Source organism: Triturus cristatus, chromosome 12 (genome assembly GCF_964204655.1).
Source record: "Triturus cristatus chromosome 12, aTriCri1.1, whole genome shotgun sequence".
In the NCBI taxonomy this organism is placed as follows: Eukaryota; Metazoa; Chordata; class Amphibia; order Caudata; family Salamandridae; genus Triturus; species Triturus cristatus.
The window spans coordinates 720417192-720436001 of NC_140595.1; the positions used below are offsets into that span (position 1 = coordinate 720417192).

An 18810-nucleotide genomic window follows, 5' to 3' on the forward strand; every position below is an offset into this window, starting at 1 on the left:
GTCAGCAAAAAGCAAGCAATGATATCCTATGGAAGGAAATTAGAGTTACTGGTAAGTACGGTTAAAATTACTTTTTAAGGTCAGTACTGAGCTACAAGATGCAGCACTGAGGTCTCTCCTGATAACAGGTGAGTAAATCAGAATTCGTTGTTCGGCTGATTTTAGATTAATATTTTAAAGTTCCAAAACTCCACACTTAGAAGAATTTCCAAGTGAAACCAGTCAATGTTAGCCTATGGAAGAGAAGTGAGTTATCGGCTTTTAGGTAAGTACTCGACTGGCAGAGTTATGGTTCTGGGCATAGACTCAGGGGTCTCCCAGGGGAGTCCCAGTCTACTTGCCAAGCCCTAAACTCCCCTTTTATTACATATAATTTACCCCTAAGGTAGGCCCTAGGTAGTCCTAGGTGCATGATGCTATGCAAGTAAAAGATAAGATATGTACTTTGGTGGTTCGCATGTCCTGTAAGTACCAAACAGTCTATTTCATTTTTCACTACTGTGAGGTCTACCTCTCTCATAGGTTAGCATTGGGTATTCCCCTATACTTTTTATTTGGTAATTCCATATCGGAGAGGAGTAGCTTCATTTATGTAATGAAAATCCTACTTACTGTTGAGGTTGGATTGAACTTGACTATTTTAGAAATGCCACTTTTAGAGAGTGAATATTTCTCTGCACTTACTGCTCTATTTACCTGAAACCTGGCGCCAATACACGTCTGGATTGGGCTGGGTGACAGCAACATTTGTGCCTTCCCTGTAGAGAGCCACAACACAGGTTACTCAACTGCACCTGGGGGGTGAGCTCCGCTCCCCCTCCACCCCCAATAGGTTCAAGAACGATAATTTATGTAAGTAAATACATTATAGCTACAGCTTATAATCATGTGAAATTAAATAATTTGTTGTTAGATGGTTTAAATATTTAAACCTCTGGTACATTTGCTAATTCTGTAAAAGCAGAACCCAACTGCCATGACATTTGAAACCACAATGCCGTGACTTGGATTCGAACCAAGGTTGCTGCAGCCACAACGCAGAGTACTAACCACTATACGATCACGGCGAGCTACATGGGCTCAATGACATATAATAACATGGAGAATTTATAATTTGGAACACTCTGTTCCTGTGATAGGCTCGATGTATTCATTGCTTCCTCATTCCTCATACAGAGGCTGCGTCTCCTCAGTGGTTGATAGGCTGAAACCGTTTCTTCGCCGCCTGCTTGTGAACTGCCAAGAGTCAAAGATCACACATTACACTTGCGGGCCTGTGATGGGACACCAATGCAGAGAAACCCACTTGGCACAGACCTTCTATTCTGTCTATTAGACCTGCATCTTCCCTGCACCTTTCAAGCCATTTGTATGTGAAGCAAGAAAGAGTTAAGGAGTGATCCATCTACACTTTTATAGGGAGGATGCCGCCGTGAGCTCCTCCCAGCTAATCACACGAACAGCAGTAAAGTAATATAAATACACAGTTGAGGGGGGGCTGCAAGGTTATGTTTTTGAGTAATTATTGAAACTGACCTCAGTGGCTCATTAGCAGAGCTGCGGCTAATGACTGGTTCCAAATCATGATGAAGCAAGCACCATGGCTCGTAGGGGACCCACAACACGCTTTTCTTAGCTCACTGAATTAAAGTATAAACTTCCGCCGTGTGTGAGTGGTAAAGGCTTGTTAATATGGTTCGTTTTCCAATTCAAGTCAGACAACAAGAGGCAGAAACCACGGGGCTTCGAAAGCTCTGGATTTTAGCCACCAACCACAGAGAAAGAGAGAACTGGCAGTATGAGAGGTGGAGAAAACAGGAGCGGGAGCAAGGAGCTCAAATGAGATTAATGGCGCGTAAATAGAGAGCGTAAAGGAACAGTTACACAGCTAAGAAAAGGGAAAGAAAGACTAAGGAAAAAAACACAGAAAGAGCCTGTAGATGAAATTCTCTTCCTGGGACAGCAGATTAAGAGAAATTACATAGGGAGAAGTTAAGCATGTAACACGGGGGAGAATAAAAAAGAAAATGCAGTTTTATGAAGTGTGTTTGCCAAATCCAGCCAGCACTTTTGTTCTATTTCTCTCTTTGCGTCTTTTATTGGTAAAGTAACTTTCAAGTGCATGCGCAGGTATGATTGAGAGAGCAATGGTATAATAATTTGAAGCGTTTACACCAGTGCTAAAGTAGGAAGAGAGGTGTAGCAAAGACATGAAAGAGGTAGCGATAATAAATATGTGGAGAGGAAATAGTGACACAAAAACAAGCCACCTATTTATAAAACTGAAATGGAAGAAATACTAAAGGTTAACTTCTGAAATTGTAGCCGATAATAACAATATTCTCGTTGTTGGCAGGATTCGAACCTGCGAGGGGAGACCCCAATGGATTTCAAGTCCATCGCCTTAACCGCTCGGCCACAACAACTTACTGTTAGCTGCATGCAAATATTTTGTTTGAAAGTTTTCAAGTTGTCCCACATCAAAGTACTGATATTCTGCAATGCGCTTTTTTAAAAACAATGTTTTTTTAATCATGCACGTTCTGTCCTAAAAACAAAAATTGCATGAGTATATCTCTGGATCTGTAAAAGGATACGCTTGCATGCAAACTCTCATGTGGCACTCAATTTTTTGGACCCTGTTGCACTCTGTTTTTGTGCTGCTTTTAGTCTACGACCCATATTACAGAAGTCTACCATCTCTGAGTATTTGTGACTCCTTTGTAAGTGCCTTATCTTTAATCCTTGAAGAGCTCTATAATAAATGGGTCCATCAAAGATTGCTTGAATGGAAGATAAAAGAAGGCCCACTTGTCTCACCAAATGCCGTAGAGAAACCTGATGTTTTACTCACGTAATCCTTAGTTCATTTTTGTTAGACCTGGCATCCTTAAGGTGGCCTACCAGCAACCTTTTTGCTTTTCACCTCACGTTTTGCTCTATCTTTATGTTGGCCTTAGGACTCTAATCACTTTATCAATACTGTGAGAAAGTGGCTCTGTATATACTGTTCCCAAATAGGTACAGTGTGCACAGAGTCCTCAGTGCCCAGAGGTTTGACAGAGGCTAAAGTTTGATATAACCTTACTCTCTAAAGTGGTAGCTTGCTCGAGCAGTAAGGCAGTATCCGAGGACAGTGTAAAGCATTTGTTGTACACACTCAGTCAGCAAATGGTCTCACACACTCAAGAACTGAACTCCAGGCATATGGTTTGTATAAAAAATATATCGTTGTTTTATTTTAGAACCAACAATAGGTTTCAAAATATACTTTCTCAGAATAAGATGCTTTTGTTAAATACTTTGCAATAGGCAATTGACTTTTGCAGGTAATAGTTACAGTTTATTGCAATAGGAAACACAATTTCAAATACAATAATACATTGAGCTTAATGGGAATTTTAAGTTATATGCAATTAATTACTTTCAGGATTACTTTTCTAAATCCAGGACCGGATCCTAGATTCAGTCCTGGGACAGTTCTTGGAAACAAGTGAGTAAATTCGTTTTAGTTACTGTTGTGATTTTTAAGCAATACTTTGCTATTTTAAAAGTTGACACTTAGAAATTTTTTCTGATCAAATTACCAATGTTATCCTATGGAAGGAAATTCACTTAGCAGGTAAGTGGGGTTATGGTTACTTTTTCTATGTCAGTGTTGGATCCTAGATCCAGCACTACTTTACCACCTGTAAGCAGTGGAGAAACTGCGTTTAAGTTATACAGGTGATTTTTAAGGAATATTTATAAGTTTGCAAAATCGACCCTTAGAAGAAATTTAACAGAAAAACAGTCAATGGTTTCCTATGGAAGAAAATTCAAGTTACGGGTAAAGTACGTTCTCGTTACTTTTGTAATTCAGTGCTGGGCTCCTAGGCTCAGTACTGGGACATCTATCTAAAACAGGTAAGCAATTACGTTTTCACAATTGGTACGATTTTTAAAGAATATTTGTGAGTTCCAAAAATCGACACTTTGAAACTTTGTCAGCAAAAAGCAAGCAATGATATCCTATGGAAGGAAATTCGAGTTACTGGTAAGTACGGTTAAAATTACTTTTTAGGGTCAGTACTGAGCTACAAGATGCAGCACTGAGGTCTCTCCTGATAACAGGTGAGTAAATCAGAATTCGTTGTTCGGCTGATTTTAGATTAATATTTTAAAGTTCCAAAACTCCACACTTAGAAGAATTTCCAAGTGAAACCAGTCAATGTTAGCCTATGGAAGAGAAGTGAGTTATCGGCTTTTAGGTAAGTACTCGACTGGCAGAGTTATGTTCTGGGCATAGACTCAGGGGTCTCCCAGGGGAGTCCCAGTCTACTTGCCAAGCCCTAAACTCCCCTTTTATTACATATAATTTACCCCTAAGGTAGGCCCTAGGTAGTCGTAGGTGCATGATGTTATGCAAGTAAAAGATAAGATATGTACTTTGGTGGTTCGCATGTCCTGTAAGTACCAAACAGTCTATTTCATTTTTCACTACTGTGAGGTCTACCTCTCTCATAGGTTAGCATTGGGTATTCCCCTATACTTTTTATTTGGTAATTCCATATCGGAGAGGAGTAGCTTTATTTATGTAATGAAAATCCTACTTACTGGTGAGGTTGGATTTAACTTGACTATTTTAGAAATGCCACTTTTAGAGAGTGAACATTTCTCTGCACTTACTGCTCTATTTACCTGAAACCTGGCGCCAATACACGTCTGGATTGGGCTGGGTGACAGCAACATTTGTGCCTTCCCTGTAGAGAGCCACAACACAGGTTACTCAACTGCACCTGGGGGGTGAGCTCCGCTCCCCCTCCACCCCCAATAGGTTCAAGAACGATAATTTATGTAAGTAAATACATTATAGCTACAGCTTATAATCATGTGAGATTAAATAATTTGTTGTTAGATGGTTTAAATATTTAAACCTCTGGTACATTTGCTAATTCTGTAAAAGCAGAACCCAACTGCCGTGACATTGCAAACCACAACGCCGTGACGTGGATTCGAACCAAGGTTGCTGCGGCCACAACGCAGAGTAGTAACCACTATACGATCACGGTGAGCTACATGGGCTCCATGACATATACTAACATGGAGAATTTATAATTTGGAACACTCTGTTCCTGTGATAGGCTGGATGTATTCATTGCTTCCTCATTCCTCATACAGAGGCTGCGTCTCCTCAGTGGTTGATAGGCTGAAACCGTTTCCTCGCCGCCTGCTTGTGAACTGCCAGGAGTCAAAGATCACACATTACACTTGCGGGCCTGTGATGGGACACCAATGCAGAGAAATCCACTTGGCACAGACCTTCTATTCTGTCTATTAGACCTGCATCTTCCCTGCACCTTTCAAGCCATTTGTATGTGAAGCAAGAAAGAGTTAAGGAGTGATCCATCTACACTTTTATAGGGAGGATGCCTCTGTGAGATCCTCCCAGCTAATCACACGAACAGCAGTAAAGTAATATAAATACACAGTTGAGGGGGGGCTGCAAGGTTATGTTTTTGAGTAATTATTGAAACTGACCTCAGTGGCTCATTAGCAGAGCTGCGGCTAATGACTGGTTCCAAATCATGATGAAGCAAGCACCATGGCTCGTAGGGGACCCACAACACGCTTTTCTTAGCTCACTGAATTAAAGTGTAAACTTCCGCCGTGTGTGAGTGGTAAAGGCTTGTTAATATGGTTCCTTTTCCAATTCAAGTCAGACAACAAGAGGCAGAAACCACGGGGCTTCGAAAGCTCTGGATTTTAGCCACCAACCACAGAGAAAGAGAGAACTGGCAGTATGAGAGGTGGAGAAAACAGGAGCGGGAGCAAGGAGCTCAAATGAGATTAATGGCGCGTAAATAGAGAGCGTAAAGGAACAGTTACACAGCTAAGAAAAGGGAAAGAAAGACTAAGGAAAAAAACACAGAAAGAGCCTGTAGATGAAATTCTCTTCCTGGGACAGCAGATTAAGAGAAATTACATAGGGAGAAGTTAAGCATGTAACACGGGGGAGAATAAAAAAGAAAATGCAGTTTTATGAAGTGTGTTTGCCAAATCCAGCCAGCACTTTTGTTCTATTTCTCTCTTTGCGTCTTTTATTGGTAAAGTAACTTTCAAGTGCATGTGCAGGTATGATTGAGAGAGCAATGGTATAATAATTTGAAGCGTTTACACCAGTGCTAAAGTAGGAAGAGAGGTGTAGCAAAGACATGAAAGAGGTAGCGATAATAAATATGTGGAGAGGCAATAGTGACACAAAAATAAGCCACCTATTGATAAAACTGAAATGGAAGAAATACTAAAGGTTAACTTCTGAAATTGTAGCCGATAATAACAATATTCTCGTTGTTGGCAGGATTCGAACCTGCGAGGGGAGACCCCAATGGATTTCAAGTCCATCGCCTTAACCACTCGGCCACAACAACTTACTGTTAGCTGCATGCAAATATTTTGTTTGAAAGTTTTCAAGTTGTCCCACATCAAAGTACTGATATTCTGCAATGCGCTTTTTTAAAAACAATGTTTTTTTAATCATGCACGTTCTGTCCTAAAAACAAAAATTGCATGAGTATATCTCTGGATCTGTAAAAGGATACCCTTGCATGCAAACTCTCTTGTGGCACTCAATTTTTTGGACCCTGTTGCACTCTGTTTTTGTGCTGCTTTTAGTCTACGACCCATATTACAGAAGTCTACCATCTCTGAGTATTTGTGACTCCTTTGTAAGTGCCTTATCTTTAATCCTTGAAGAGCTCTATAATAAATGGGTCCATCAAAGATTGCTTGAATGGAAGATAAAAGAAGGCCCACTTGTCTCACCAAATGCCGTAGAGAAACCTGATGTTTTACTCACATAATCCTTAGTTCATTTTTGTTAGACCTGGCATCCTTAAGGTGGCCTACCAGCAACCTTTTTGCTTTTCACCTCACGTTTTGCTCTATCTTTATGTTGGCCTTAGGACTCTAATCACTTTATCACTACTGTGAGAAAGTGGCTCTGTGTATATACTGTTCCTAAATAGGTACAGTGTGCACAGAGTCCTCAGTCCCCAGAGGTTTGACAGAGGCTAAAGTTTGATATAACCTTACTCTCTAAAGTGGTAGCTTGCTCGAGCAGTAAGGCAGTATCCGAGGATAGTGAAATGCATTTGTTGTACACACTCAGTCAGCAAATGGTCTCACACACTCAAGAACTGAACTCTAGGCCAATGGTTTGTATAAAAAATATATCGTTGTTTTATTTTAGAACCAACAATAGGTATCAAAATATACTTTCTCAGAATAAGATGCTTTTGTTAAATTCTTTGCAATAGGCAATTGACTTTTGCAGGTAATAGTTACAGTTTATTGCAATAGGAAACACAATTTCAAATACAATAATACATTGAGCTCAATGGGAATTTTAAGTTATATGCAATTAATTACTTTCAGGATTACTTTTCTAAATCCAGGACCGGATCCTAGATTCAGTCCTGGGACAGTTCTTGGAAACAAGTGAGTAAATTCGTTTTAGTTACTGTTGTGGTTTTTAAGCAATATTTTGCTATTTTAAAAGTTGACACTTAGAAATTTTTTCTGATCAAATTACCAATGTTATCCTATGGAAGGAAATTCACTTAGCAGGTAAGTGGGGTTATGGTTGCTTTTTCTATGTCAGTGTTGGATCCTAGATCCAGCACTACTTTACCACCTGTAAGCAGTGGAGAAACTGCGTTGAAGTTATACAGGCCATTTTTAAGGAATATTTATAAGTTTGCAAAATCGACCCTTAGAAGAAATTTAACAGAAAAACAGTCAATGGTTTCCTATGGAAGAAAATTCAAGTTACGGGTAAAGTACGTTCTCGTTACTTTTGTAATTCAGTGCTGAGCTCCTAGGCTCAGTACTGGGACATCTATCTAAAACAGGTAAGCAATTACGTTTTCACAATTGGTACGATTTTTAAAGAATATTTGTAAGTTTCAAAAATCGACACTTTGAAACTTTGTCAGCAAAAAGCAAGCAATGATATCCTATGGAAGGAAATTCGAGTTACTGGTAAGTACGGTTAAAATTACTATTTAGGGTCAGTACTGAGCTACAAGATGCAGCACTGAGGTCTCTCCTGATAATAGGTGAGTAAATCAGAATTCGTTGTTCGGCTGATTTTAGATTAATATTTTAAAGTTCCAAAACTCCACACTTAAAAGAATTTCCAAGTGAAACCAGTCAATGTTAGCCTATGGAAGAGAAGTGAGTTATCGGCTTTTAGGTAAGTACTCGACTGGCAGAGTTATGGTTCTGGGCATAGACTCAGGGGTCTCCCAGGGGAGTCCAGGGCTACTTGCCAAGCCCTAAACTCCCCTTTTATTACATATAATTTACCCCTAAGGTAGGCCCTAGGTAGTCCTAGGTGCATGATGCTATGCAAGTAAAAGATAAGATATGTACTTTGGTGGTTCGCATGTCCTGTAAGTACCAAACAGTCTATTTCATTTTTCACTACTGTGAGGTCTACCTCTCTCATAGGTTAGCATTGGGTATTCCCCTATACTTTTTATTTGGTAATTCCATATCGGAGAGGAGTAGCTTTATTTATGTAATGAAAATCCTACTTACTGTTGAGGTTGGATTTAACTTGACTATTTTAGAAATGCCACTTTTAGAGAGTGAACATTTCTCTGCACTTACTGCTCTATTTACCTGAAACCTGGCGCCAATACACGTCTGGATTGGGCTGGGTGACAGCAACATTTGTGCCTTCCCTGTAGAGAGCCACAACACAGGTTACTCAACTGCACCTGGGGGGTGAGCTCCGCTCCCCCTCCACCCCCAATAGGTTCAAGAACGATAATTTATGTAAGTAAATACATTATAGCTACAGCTTATAATCATGTGAGATTAAATAATTTGTTGTTAGATGGTTTAAATATTTAAACCTCTGGTACATTTGCTAATTCTGTAAAAGCAGAACCCAACTGCCATGACATTGCAAACCACAATGCCGTGACTTGGATTCGAACCAAGGTTGCTGCAGCCACAACGCAGAGTACTAACCACTATACGATCACGGCGAGCTACATGGGCTCAATGACATATAATAACATGGAGAATTTATAATTTGGAACACTCTGTTCCTGTGATAGGCTGGATGTATTCATTGCTTCCTCATTCCTCATACAGAGGCTGCGTCTCCTCAGTGGTTGATAGGCTGAAACCGTTTCCTCGCCGCCTGCTTGTGAACTGCCAGGAGTCAAAGATCACACATTACACTTGCGGGCCTGTGATGGGACACCAATGCAGAGAAACCCACTTGGCACAGACCTTCTATTCTGTCTATTAGACCTGCATCTTCCCTGCACCTTTCAAGCCATTTGTATGTGAAGCAAGAAAGAGTTAAGGAGTGATCCATCTACACTTTTATAGGGAGGATGCCTCCGTGAGCTCCTCCCAGCTAATCACACGAACAGCAGGAAAGTAATATAAATACACAGTTGAGGGGGGGCTGCAAGGTTATGTTTTTGAGTAATTATTGAAACTGACCTCAGTGGCTCATTAGCAGAGCTGCGGCTAATGACTGGTTCCAAATCATGATGAAGCAAGCACCATGGCTCGTAGGGGACCCACAACACGCTTTTCTTAGCTCACTGAATTAAAGTGTAAACTTCCGCCGTGTGTGAGTGGTAAAGGCTTGTTAATATGGTTCCTTTTCCAATTCAAGTCAGACAACAAGAGGCAGAAACCACGGGGCTTCGAAAGCTCTGGATTTTAGCCACCAACCACAGAGAAAGAGAGAACTGGCAGTATGAGAGGTGGAGAAAACAGGAGCGGGAGCAAGGAGCTCAAATGAGATTAATGGCGCGTAAATAGAGAGCGTAAAGGAACAGTTATACAGCTAAGAAAAGGGAAAGAAAGACTAAGGAAAAAAACACAGAAAGAGCCTGTAGATGAAATTCTCTTCCTGGGACAGCAGATTAAGAGAAATTACATAGGGAGAAGTTAAGCATGTAACACGGGGGAGAATAAAAACAAAATGCAGTTTTATGAAGTGTGTTTGCCAAATCCAGCCAGCACTTTTGTTCTATTTCTCTCTTTGCGTCTTTTATTGGTAAAGTAACTTTCAAGTGCAGGTATGATTGAGAGAGCAATGGTATAATAATTTGAAGCGTTTACACCAGTGCTAAAGTAGGAAGAGAGGTGTAGCAAAGACATGAAATAGGTATCGATAATAAATATGTGGAGAGGCAATAGTGACACAAAAATAAGCCACCTATTGATAAAACTGAAATGGAAGAAATACTAAAGGTTAACTTCTGAAATTGTAGCCGATAATAACAATATTCTCGTTGTTGGCAGAATTCGAACCTGCGAGGGGAGACCCCAATGGAATTCAAGTCCATCGCCTTAACCACTCGGCCACAACAACTTACTGTTAGCTGCATGCAAATATTTAGTTTGAAAGTTTTCAAGTTGTCCCACATCAAAGTACTGATATTCTGCAATGCGCTTTTTTAAAAACAATGTTTTTTTAATCATGCACGTTCTGTCCTAAAAACAAAAATTGCATCAGTATATCTCTGGATCTGTAAAAGGATACCATTGCATGCAAACTCTCTTGTGGCACTCAATTTTTTGGACCCTGTTGCACTCTGTTTTTATGCTGCTTTTAGTCTACGACCCATATTACAGACGTCTACCATCTCTGAGTATTTGTGACTCCTTTGTAAGTGCCTTATCTTTAATCCTTGAAGAGCTCTATAATAAATGGGTCAATCAAAGATTGCTTGAATGGAAGATAAAAGAAGGCCCACTTGTCTCACCAAATGCCGTAGAGAAACCTGATGTTTTACTCACATAATCCTTAGTTCATTTTTGTTAGACCTGGCATCCTTAAGGTGGCCTACCAGCAACCTTTTTGCTTTTCACCTCACGTTTTGCTCTATCTTTATGTTGGCCTTAGGACTCTAATCACTTTATCACTACTGTGAGAAAGTGGCTCTGTATATACTGTTCCCAAATAGGTTCAGTGTGCACAGAGTCCTCAGTGCCCAGAGGTTTGACAGAGGCTAAAGTTTGATATAACCTTACTCTCTAAAGTGGTAGCTTGCTTGAGCAGTAAGGCAGTATCCGAGGACAGTGTAAAGCATTTGTTGTTCACACTCAGTCAGCAAATGGTCTCACACACTCAAGAACTGAACTCTAGGCCAATGGTTTGTATAAAAAAATATATCGTTGTTTTATTTTAGAACCAACAGTAGGTATCAAAATATATTTCTCAGAATAAGATGCTTTTGTTAAATACTTTGCAATAGGCAATTGACTTTTACAGGTAATAGTTACAGTTTATTGCAATAGGAAACACAATTTCAAATACAATAATACATTGAGCTCAATGGGAATTTTAAGTTATATGCAATTAATTACTTTCAGGATTACTTTTCTAAATCCAGCACCGGATCCTAGATTCAGTCCTGGGACAGTTCTTGGAAACAAGTGAGTAAATTCGTTTTAGTTACTGTTGTGATTTTTAAGCAATATTTTGCTATTTTAAAAGTTGACACTTGGAATTTTTTTCTGATCAAATTACCAATGTTATCCTATGGAAGGAAATTCACTTAGCACGTAAGTGGGGTTATGGTTACTTTTTCTATGTCAGTGTTGGATCCTAGATCCAGCACTACTTTACCACCTGTAAGCAGTGGAGAAACTGCGTTTAAGTTATACAGGAATACAGGAATATTTATAAGTTTGCAAAATCGACACTTAGAAGAAATTTAACAGAAAAACAGTCAATGGTTTCCTATGGAAGAAAATTCAAGTTACGGGTAAAGTACGTTCTTGGTACTTTTGTAATTCACTGCTGGGCTCCTAGGCTCAGTACTGGGACATCTATCTAAAACAGGTAAGCAATTATGTTTTCACAATTGGTACGATTTTTAAAGAATATTTCTAAGTTTCAAAAATCGACACTTTGAAACTTTGTCAGCAAAAAGCAAGCAATGATATCCTATGGAAGGAAATTCAAGTTACTGGTAAGTACGGTTAAAATTACTTTTTAGGGTCAGTACTGAGCTACAAGATGCAGCACTGAGGTCTCTCCTGATAACAGGTGAGTAAATCAGAATTCGTTGTTCGGAAGATTTAATATGAATATTTTAAAGTTCCAAAACTCCACACTTAGAAGAATTTCCAAGTGAAACCAGTCAATGTTAGCCTATGGAAGAGAAGTGAGTTATCGGCTTTTAGGTAAGTACTCGACTGGCAGAGTTATGGTTCTGGGCATAGACTCAGGGGTCTCCCAGGGGAGTCCCAGTCTACTTGCCAAGCCCTAAACTCCCCTTTTATTACATATAATTTACCCCTAAGGTAGGCCCTAGGTAGTCCTAGGTGCATGATGCTATGCAAGTAAAAGATAAGATATGTACTTTGGTGGTTCGCATGTCCTGTAAGTACCAAACAGTCTATTTCATTTTTCACTACTGTGAGGTCTACCTCTCTCATAGGTTAGCATTGGGTATTCCCCTATACTTTTTATTTGGTAATTCCATGTCGGAGAGGATTAGCTTTATTTATTTATTGAAAATCCTACTTACTGGTGAGGTTGGATTTAACTTGACTATTTTAGAAATGCCACTTTTAGAGAGTGAACATTTCTCTGCACTTACTGCTATATTTACCTGAAACCTGGCCCCAATACACGTCTGGATTGTGCTGGGTGACAGCAACATTTGTGCCTTCCCTGTAGAGAGCCACGACACAGGTTACTCAACTGCACCTGGGGGGTGAGCTCCGCTCCCCCTCCATCCCCAATAGGTTCAAGAACGATAATTAATGTAAGTAAATACATTATAGCTACAGCTTATAATTATGTGAGATTAAATAATGTGTTGTTAGATGGTTTAAATATTTAAACCTCTGGTACATTTGCTAATTCTGTAAAAGCAGAACCCAACTGCCGTGACATTGCAAACTACAATGCCATGACTTGGATTCGAACCAAGGTTGCTGCGGCCACAACGCAGAGTACTAACCACTATACGATCACGGCAAGCTACATGGGCTCAATGACATACACTAACATGGAGAATATATAATTTGGAACACTCAGGGCTGTTCCTGTGATAGGCTGGATGTATTCATTGCTTCCTCATTCCTCATACAGAGGCTGCGTCCCCTCAGTGGTTGATAGGCTGAAACCGTTTCCTGGCCGCCTGCTTGTGAACTGCCTGGAGTCAAAGATCACACATTACACTTGCGGGCCTGTGATGGGACACCAATGCAGAGAAACCCACTTGGCACAGACCTTCTATTCTGTCTATTAGACCTGCATCTTCCCTGCACCTTTCAAGCCATTTGTATGTGAAGCAAGAAAGAGTTAAGGAGTGATCCATCTACACTTTTATAGGGAGGATGCCGCCGTGAGCTCCTCCCAGCTAATCACACGAACAGCAGTAAAGTAATGTAAATACACAGTTGAGGGGGGGCCTGCAAGGTTATGTTTTTGAGTAATTATTGAAACTCACCTCAGCGGCTAATTAGCAGAGCTGCGGCTAATGACTGGTTCCAAATCATGATGAAGCAAGCACCATGGCTCGTAGGGGACCCACAACACGCTTTTCTTAGCTCACTGAATTAAAGTATAAACTTCCACTGTGTGTGAGTGGTAAAGGCTTGTTAATATGGTTCCTTTTCCAATTCAAGTCTGACAACAAGAGGCAGAAACCACGGGGCTTCGAAAGCTCTGGATTTTAGCCACCAACCACAGAGAAAGAGAGAACTGGTAGTATGAGAGGTGGAGAAAACAGGAGCGGGAGCAAGGAGCTCAAATGAGATTCATGGCGCGTAAATAGAGAGCGTAAAGGAACAGTTACACAGCTAAGAAAAGGGAAAGAAAGACTAAGGAAAAAAACACAGAAAGAGCCTGTAGATGAAATTCTCTTCCTGGGACAGCAGATTAAGAGAAATTACATAGGGAGAAGTTAAGCATGTAACACAGGGGAGAATAAAAAAGAAAATGCAGTTTTATGAAGTGTGTTTGCCAAATCCAGCCAGCACTTTTGTTCTATTTCTCTCTTTGCGTCTTTTATTGGTAAAGTAACTTTCAAGTGCATGTGCAGGTATGATTGAGAGAGCAATGGTATAATAACTTGAAGCGTTTACACCAATGCTAAAGTAGGAAGAGAGGTGTAGCAAAGACATGAAAGAGGTAGCGATAATAAATATGTGGAGAGGCAATAGTGACACAAAAATAAGCCACCTATTTATAAAACTGAAATGGAAGAAATACTAAAGGTTAACTTCTTAAATTGTAGCCGATGATAACAAGATTCGAACCTGCACAAGGGAGACCACTCTGGATTTCAAGTCCATCGCCTTAACCACTCAGCCACAACAACTTTATTGTAAGGTGCATGCAAATATTTTGTTTGAAAGTTTTCAAGTTGTCCCACATCAAAGTACTGATATTCTGCAATGCGCTTTTTAAAAACAATGTTTTTTTCATCATGCACGTTCTGTCCTAAAAACAAAAATTGCATGAGTATATCTCTGAATCTGTAAAAGGATACGCTTGCATGCAAACTCTCATGTGGCACTCAATTTTTTGGACCTTGTTGCACTCTGTTTTGCGCTGCTTTTAGTCTACGACCCATATTACAGAAGTCTACAATCCCTGAGTATTTGTGACTCCTTTGTAATTGCCTTATCTTTAATCCTTGAAGAGCTCTATAACAAATGGGTCCGTCAAAGATTGCTTGAATGGAAGATAAAAGAAGGCCCACTTGTCTCACCAAATGCCGTAGAGAAACCTGATGTTTTACTCACGTAATCCTTAGTTCATTTTTGTTAGACCTGGCATCCTTAAGGTGGCCTACCAGCAACCTTTTTGCTGTTCACCTCACGTTTTGCTCTATCTTTATGTTGGCATTAGGACTCTAATCACTTTATCACTACTGTGAGAAAGTGGCTCTGTATATACTGTTCCCAAATAGGTACAGTGTGCACAGAGTCCTCAGTGCCCAGAGGTTTGACAGAGGCTAAAGTTTGATATAACCTGTTAGATCTGGGGAATGTTAGATCTGGGGGTCTCTAGTTGGCAGGGTAGGTTCCACTGTCCAAGTAGGGACCCTTTCTTCTAGTCAGGGAAAGGGGGATACACTGTTAAGATAACCCCTGCTCACCCTCTAGGTAGCTTGGCCTGAGCAGTCTAGGCTATCAAAGGCAATGTGTAAAGTATTTGTACCAACACTCACAGTAACACAGTGAAAACACCACAGATTTACTCCACACCAGTTTTAGAAAAATAATGTATCTTTACTAAAAACTTCACAAGACCAAATACTACAGACAAACCAACATATAATTCAAAAGGTTACTTTAAAGATAGTTCAAGAGTTTGCAGAAAGTACTCCAGGATGTCAAAATCAGTGTCCTGCACAGTGCGACTCTCAATGCACAAAATGCGACACTCTCGTGCCCAACAGTACCTGTAGTTGCGATAAGGTTCCCAAAAGCTATAACAAGGAAGATGGCAAAGGCGATGCGATGCTCCTGAGATCCTGGGGAGGCTTTGCAGCAGCCCTGCTTCACGCAGCAGAGGTGGATGCGCCGGCTCCGATCTGTAGGGGGAGGATGCGATACCTTTGGCTTTCGTTGCGTAGGTTTCTTGGGGGGAAGCTTCACGCACAGGTTCGATGCGACACTCTTCGATGTGGTGAGATGCGTGGCGCAGCGTTGCCTTCCGGCGCCGCAACTCTCGATGCGCCACGGAATGGGACTCTGCGTCGACGCACGCAGCGACTGGAGACTTTTCACGCACCGGCAGTGGTGCGGCCCGCAAACTGGTTCTGCGACGACCCTCGCAGCGTCAGGAATCTTCTCGCACCGGGACGATGCTCGACGCACTCGGCGATGCGGGGACCCTGCGTGTTGCGATGGTGCCGTGATGAAATTTTCCTCGCACTCTCGTCTTGCGACACGCAATCGGATGATGCGTTGGGTACCAGTCACTCTTGTTCACGCTTCTGCTTCCCAGCTCCCAAACACAGCAAAACCACCTCCTGAGGCCCCAAGACTGGGCAAGCACTCCAAGGCAGGTCAGAACTCTCTCAGCAGAGTTCCAGGGGAGCTGGTGGTGAAGTCCTTTTGTTCCTGGGACTTCTTAACAGGGAGCCAGCTCTTCTCAGGCCCTTGGAGATCAGAATCAAAAGAAGGGGACACAGCAAAGTCATTCCCCTCTCCTTGGCAGCAAAGCAAAACAGCACGCAGGCAGTCTTCTCCTCTTCAGTCCTTTTCAGCTTTCTCCTTGGCAGAGGTTTCTTCTTAGTTCCAAAGTGATCTAAAGTTTTAGGTGTCTGGGGTCCTCTTCTTATACCCCTCCAAGTCTTTGTCTCTCTTTGTTCCAGGGGGGGGATTTCCCTGCTCAAACCGGTTCCTGGGTGTGCTCTGCTCTGGAGCACCTGGTTCCTTTCAGAGTGAGGGGCAGGGTCGTTAGACGCTCAGCAGGAGGTGGAGCCTTCTTTGTGCCAGCAGAGGCAGAGTCCTCAGCCTGGCCAGCAGGGGGTGGAGTCAGCTTTGTGTTTGGCAGGGACAGCCCTATTCAAACCCAGGGACTACTACTCCCACCCATCTAAAGCAGATCTCCCTATTCACCCTGCTGCTGACTCATCCAGGCTCCTGGAGCCACCTGGCCCATCACATGACACCCTTCAGCCAACCAGCACACAGGCACACAGGAAGGTTAAACAGGAGAATAGCTACTTTCTAAAAAGTGCTATTCTCACACAGTGAATTTAAAAACCATCTTGCTAAAAAGATGTATAATTAAATTCTGAACACAGAGATACCAAACTTGGATTTTCTATCTTGCCCTTATGGGAAGATAGGCATGTAAACAGCCTTCCCCATTCTATCCTATGGGCAAGATAGCCTCTCAGCAGTGAAAAACGAAAATGGCTGTAATTCACTACCAGGGCATGTTACACATCTCAGTACATGCCCTACCTTTCAGATACACTGCACCCAGCCCAGGGGGGGTACCTAGGGCCACCATAGGGATGCCTTACATGTACAGAAAGGGAAGGATAAGGCCTGGTCAGTGGGTGCACTGGCCAGGTCGACATGGCAGTCCTGGACTGCACATAGGCACTGCAAGCAGGCCTAAGACATCATTTTAGCGCTACTCCTGTGGGTGGCACAATCAGTGCTGCAGCCCACTAGTAGCATTTGAATCACCAGCCCTGGCACACGCAGTGCACTTTACTAGGGGCTAACAGGTGAAACAAATATACCAATCATGGATAACCAATCAATACAACAATTTACCAAGGGAGCACTTGCACTTTGACACTGATCAGCAGTGGCAACGTGCCCAAAGCATCTAAACCAGCAAAATCGAAATCCAGCATAGCATCAAAAATACAGGAGGTAGAGGCAAAAAGTCAGGGGTAGCCACGCCAAAGATGCCAGGTCTAACACGTGTCCCCTCCAGCTGAAAGTGGGGAGAACTACCCACCTTCTTGGGAGTTCTCATCGCTAAGGCGGAAAAACCTTGACAGACCATCAGCGTTGGCGTGTTCTGTACGGGGGCGGTGTTCCACCGTAAAGTCCATCCCCTGTAGGGAAATGGACCACCTCAACAGCTTAGGATTCTCACCCCTCATCTGCATCAACCATCTGAGGGGCCTGTGGTCCGTCTGAACCCGGAAGTGAGTCCCAAACAAGTAGGGCCTCAGCTTCTTCAGCGCCCAGACCACAGCAAAAGCTTCCCTTTCAATCGCACTCCACCTCTGTTCCCTGGGAAGTAGCCTCCTACTAATGAAAGCTACAGGTTGGTCCAAGTCCTCATCATTTAGTTGTGAGAGCACCGCTCCCACTCCATGCTCAGAAGCGTCTGTCTGCACTATGAACTCCTTGGAGAAGTCAGGCGCCTTGAGTACAGGTGCTGTACACATGGCCTCCTTCAGGGCCTCAAAAGCTTCTTGGCAGGCACTGGTCCAAATCACTTTCTTCGGTAACTTCTTGGAAGTTAGTTCTGTCAAGGGAGCAACAATGGTGCCATACCCCTTGACAAAACGGCGATAGTACCCGGTGAGTCCTAAGAAGGCTCTCACCGCTGTCTGGGTTTTGGGGGGTTCCCAAGCCCGGATGGTATCTATCTTGGCTTGTAGGGGCGCCACCTGGCCGCTTCCTACCTGGTGTCCCAAATACACAACCGAACCCTGCCCTATCTGGCACTTACTGGCCTTGATAGTGAGGCCTGCACTATGCAGAGCCTTCAACACTGCGCAGAGGTGTTGCAAGTGTTCTTCCCAAGTGGAGCTGAACACAGCAATGTCATCCAGATATGCGGCGCTGAATTGCTCCAGCCCGGCCAGTACCTGGTTGACCAGTCTCTGGAATGTGGCAGGGGCGTTCTTCAACCCAAAGGGCATGACACGGAACTGGAAGTGCCCCTCTGGAGTTGAAAACGCAGACCTCTCCTTGGCCCCATTAGTTAAGGCAATCTGCCAGTACCCAGAAGTTAAGTCAAACGTACTGAGGTAGTTGGCAGCTCCCAACCGATCCACGAGCTCATCAGCTCTGGGGATGGGGTGTGCATCAGTCTTCGTGACCGCATTGAGCCCACGGTAGTCCACACAAAACCTAAGTTCTGGAGTGGCACCTGGCGCAGCAGCTTTCGGTACAAGTACCACTGGGCTAGCCCAGGGGCTGCTGGAGGGCTCAATCACCCCTAGCTCCAACATCTTAGAAACCTCCTTCTTGATGCTGGCCCTGACCTTGTCAGCCACCCGGTAAAACTTCTGCTTCACAGGCATGCTATCTCCCGTGTCCACGTCATGGACACAC

The 18810-nt window shown here is 42.5% G+C and overlaps 6 non-coding genes across 6 annotated transcripts; all 6 read right to left on the reverse strand.

Moving 5' to 3' along the window:
* Nucleotides 1-995: 995 nt before the first annotated feature.
* Nucleotides 996-1067, reverse strand: TRNAH-GUG (transfer RNA histidin (anticodon GUG)). Its single transcript has one exon. It is a non-coding gene; the product is annotated as a tRNA-His (tRNA).
* Nucleotides 1068-2344: 1277 nt separating this feature from the next.
* On the reverse strand, nucleotides 2345-2426 carry TRNAS-UGA (transfer RNA serine (anticodon UGA)). The gene has a single exon. It is a non-coding gene; the product is annotated as a tRNA-Ser (tRNA).
* A 3902-nt stretch (nucleotides 2427-6328) lies between these two features.
* Nucleotides 6329-6410, reverse strand: TRNAS-UGA (transfer RNA serine (anticodon UGA)). Its single transcript has one exon. It is a non-coding gene; the product is annotated as a tRNA-Ser (tRNA).
* Nucleotides 6411-8966: 2556 nt separating this feature from the next.
* On the reverse strand, nucleotides 8967-9038 carry TRNAH-GUG (transfer RNA histidin (anticodon GUG)). Its single transcript has one exon. It is a non-coding gene; the product is annotated as a tRNA-His (tRNA).
* Nucleotides 9039-10308: 1270 nt separating this feature from the next.
* Nucleotides 10309-10390, reverse strand: TRNAS-UGA (transfer RNA serine (anticodon UGA)). The gene has a single exon. It is a non-coding gene; the product is annotated as a tRNA-Ser (tRNA).
* Nucleotides 10391-12940: 2550 nt separating this feature from the next.
* TRNAH-GUG (transfer RNA histidin (anticodon GUG)) lies at nucleotides 12941-13012 on the reverse strand. Its single transcript has one exon. It is a non-coding gene; the product is annotated as a tRNA-His (tRNA).
* Nucleotides 13013-18810: the final 5798 nt, after the last annotated feature.